Source organism: Phyllobates terribilis, unplaced genomic scaffold (assembly GCF_046119375.1).
Source record: "Phyllobates terribilis strain yellow unplaced genomic scaffold, ASM4611937v1 Scaffold_11__3_contigs__length_659146591, whole genome shotgun sequence".
NCBI classification, from domain to species: domain Eukaryota; kingdom Metazoa; phylum Chordata; class Amphibia; order Anura; family Dendrobatidae; genus Phyllobates; species Phyllobates terribilis.
The window spans coordinates 608,219,129-608,223,081 of record NW_027362771.1 but is presented as its reverse complement, the minus strand read 5'-3'; the positions used below and the strand labels follow the sequence as shown (position 1 = coordinate 608,223,081).

The 3,953-nt window shown below is 43.1% G+C and overlaps 1 non-coding gene across 1 annotated transcript; it reads left to right on the top strand.

The window, feature by feature from the left end:
* Positions 1 to 1,607: 1,607 nt before the first annotated feature.
* Positions 1,608 to 1,689, top strand: TRNAL-UAG (transfer RNA leucine (anticodon UAG)). Its single transcript has one exon. It is a non-coding gene; the product is annotated as a tRNA-Leu (tRNA).
* The last annotated feature ends 2,264 nt before the right edge of the window (positions 1,690 to 3,953 follow it).

The window sequence follows — 3,953 nt, the reverse complement described above, 5'->3', positions numbered from 1 at the left end:
GTGACTTATATATTTGTTACTCTGTCACTCTTTTCTTTTTCTTTGTCTTATAGTTTTATATATTTCCTGTCTTCTTTATATTGTCTTATCTAACATTCCTTACTGACAAATTCTATTTGCACGCTGGCTCTCTCACCCCATTATTTCCTCCTCTTATTTTCTAGTGTTTGCACACGCCGCTGCTATCTTTATCTGCCCCTCTGTTTTATTCCTATGTGTTTGGAGTGCGCTTCTGGTTTGCGGACGGGGCTGGTTGCCTAGCTACGTGCTCCTTGGCATCGCCTCTCTCCTCCATCCGTGCTGACGCGTCGGGCGGTGGGTGGAGACAGGTGACGTGGAGCGCCTATGCTTCCAGCTTCTTCCCTGCTCTGACTTCCGGTAGCGCCGCCATTACCACACGTGCACACTCGTGTAGCGCTATATAAGAGGACACTTGAGACCTTTATGTACCTCCTTCCCCCCGAAGAAGCTAAACGCGAAACGCGCGTTGGGGTTGTCTGGTCCCACCAGTGACACAGGTTGGATTGCTTCATTCCCTTATATTGTGTCTTTTTGACTTGCCCTCCATCTTTCTATGACTCCTTATTGATTGACAGCTTTATTTGGCAACTGTGCCAGGGACATTGTCCTTTTATTCCACTATATTGAGGGCCTTATTAATTCCTATTGAAACTTTACTTCTTGGACTTTATATATTTTCTATTCAGGTAATTTACATTTGATTAGCATTAGTGCTTATTTCATGCATGCTCGTTTGTCAGCTTTAGAAAGTGGTGTTCATTTTCATCCGGTCTTACTTGCAGATATTAGTCTGATTTTCTGACACGGTTATATATACTTTGCACTTGTCACTTTATGTATCTTGCTTCCTTACTATAGCTTACTTGACTGGAGCTGCTATAATGTCTACATGATTATATATACTTTTTGTCACTGGGGGTGTCTTCCATTTTTACTTCTCCTCCATGTGTTTTTAAATTTGATGTCTTTTTAAATTATTTTTGAAAAAAATTTGTATTTTATTGCATCTATACTTCTCTGTTCTGTTCGGATTACTATTGAAATGAAGTATTGCACCTTACGGGCCTTTATTCTTTGGATTTATAGCTCATATCCCTGCTGCCTTTTAAGGGTTATCAATACAGGATGAGCAGAGTGATTCGCAAATATAAACAGAGCCATGCTGCTTCTGCTGCTTTCCAGTAAGTCACGCTAGTGATGGATTCATATCTACACTGCTCTTCAATGCTGTATAATGTCTTCCTTGCTGCTGCTTCTGATTATCTGTTACGTATAGGCAGGGGTGTAGGAATCCTTCATGTTTGAGTGTCCTGTATATGGGAGATCATAGCAAGTAATCTATACCACCTAATTCAGTGATATCTAAAAATTTGCAGATGAGGCAACAGAGGAAAGATTGGTAAAATATCTGCATACAAGTCATATGTTTTGTAAAATGGTGCCCCAGAGTCAATGTACAAACATTGATAACTATGTTGCTGTTGCATAATAACATTTGTCTTTTTGTCTAACTGGATATAAAATATTTTCTGTCACTTACATCAATAGCAAACTTCTGATATAAATAAATTTGAACATCCGTATGAGGTAGCGTGGCCGAGCGGTCTAAGGCACTGGATTTAGGCTCCAGTCTCTCTGGAGGCGTGGGTTCAAATCCTACCGCTGCAATTATTTATTTGGATTTAATTTTTACCCAAAATTAGGAAACGGTTGAGGAAGTAAAGGGGATTGAGAATTTCGGTGGCAGAGATCATGCTATCCTATAATTTTGAACTGCAAAAGGTGGAAAACCTGCGAAAACTGAGATTTTAAGATTGGACTGTAGAAAGGCAGTTTTTAATGGACTCAGTAAAAAGGAAGGGAAGGTAGGATGTTCTAAAGAAAAGAAATATCCAGGAAGGATGGGAGATTTTGCTAAATTAAATTCTCACTGCACAATCAGTAACATTCCCGAAGAGAAGGAAGAATGGAAAGCATTTATGGAGACCAGGATGGCTGAATACTGAACTTAAAAGATTGCTAAAAAGGAACAAAGAAATGAATATCAGATGGAAACAAGGGTTCATATCTAAAGAAGAATATAATGCTGTCTGCAGGGAAAGCTGGGCTAGCGTTAGAAGAGCTAAAGCCAGTAATGAAGTGAGGCTTGCAAGTGAGACCAAAAGCAATAAGAAAGGATTTTGGAAGTAAGTCAAAAGTTAAAGAAATGCCAAAGATGCTATAGGATTTTTACAGGATGAAAAGGGTAAAGTGGTCAAAAATGATGTTGAGAAGACTGAACTTTTAAATTCCTATTTTGCTTCTGTGTTCTCTAAGAAAGCAAATGTAACATCAAGTGATCTTCACTGTGCTGTAGAAGAAAAGGAACATTTGAACAAGTCATACGTATGAATACTGTATATGAGTGGTCATGTTGGCTTTAGGCATCAGAATTAATTACATCATTTACCATCTATGTTACATCCATGTTGTAACGGTCTGGGAGGTGGAACCTCTGAGCTACTATACAAAGGGGCAGTCCTTGTAAGGAAGCAGGTGGCTCCCAGGGAAGGCGGGCAGGAAGTCATGGCAAGTGACAGGAAAAGTCTCTGGGTAGAAGGGCAGGAGGTCACGGCAAGTGACGGTAACAGTCTCTTGACAGGCGGGTGGTCACGGCAAGTGACAGCAGGGTAAGAGTCTCTAGACAGGCAGGTGGTCACGGCAAGTGACAGCAGGTAAGAGTCTCTAGACAGGCAGGTGGTCACGGCAAGTGACGGCAGAGCCTCCAGGTAGGCTAGCAGGCGGGTAGCAGGTGAGCGCTCCCAGGTGAGCGGGTAAGAGTCTCTTGTCTGGCTGGCAGGTGGTCACGGCAAGTAACGGCAGAGCCTCCAGGTAGGCTAGCTGGCGGGTAGCAGGTGAGCGCTCCCAGGTGAGCGGGTAAGAGTCTCTTGGCTGGCTGGCAGGTGGTCTCAGGCAGGTATCAGGCAGGTATCAGACAGGTATCAGGCAGGAGACAGGCAGGTGTCAGGCAGGTGTCAGGCAGGTATCAGGCCTTATATATGGGAGCTCCATCGGCAATTGGCCGGGGACTTCTAAGGATGGTGCGCACGGCCCCTTTAAGAGAGAGGGAGCGTGCGTGCGTGTGCCCTAAGCACCGTGCCCGGGTAGTGGCGAGTGCTTCCAGCAGTGCGGGAAGAGCAAGCTGAGGACGGAGCAGGGAGGTGAGAGGAGCGGCGTCTCTGCCTAGCAGGAGGCAGGGACGCCGACGCTACACATGTCAGTTCAATCAATGATCAACCATTCTCAAAATTTGCCAAAATAAACCTTGGTCCAAAGAATTCTAACTGCTAGCTCATAGTCCTGCTGCCTTTTTAGGGATGAGCTGAGAGATTAGCAAATATAAACAGAGCCATGCTGATTCTGCTGCTTTCCAGTAAGTCACCCTAGTGAAGGATTCATATCTACACTGCTCTGCATTGCTGAATAATGTCTTCCATGCTGCTGCTTCTGATTATCTGTTAAGTACAGGCAGGGGTGTAGGAATCCTTCATGTTTGAGTGTCCTGTATATGGGAGATCATAGCAAGTAATTTATACCACCTAATTCAGTGATATCTAAAAATTAGCGGATGAGCCAACAGAGGAGAGATTGGTAAAATATCTGCATACAAGTCATATGTTTTGTAAAATGGTGCCCCAGAGTCAATGTATAAGTAAATTTCTGTTAACTTCATTGCTCATGCATAACTGAGATTTTAAGATTGGACTGTAGAAAGGCAGTTTTTAATGGACTCAGTAAAAAGGAAGGGAAGGTAGGATGTTCTAAAGGAAAGAAATGTCCAGGAAGGATGGGAGATTTTGCTAAATTAAATTCTCCCCGCACAATCAGTAACAATCCCGAAAAGAAGGAAGCATTTATGGAGACCAGGATGGCTGAATCCTGAACTTAAAAGC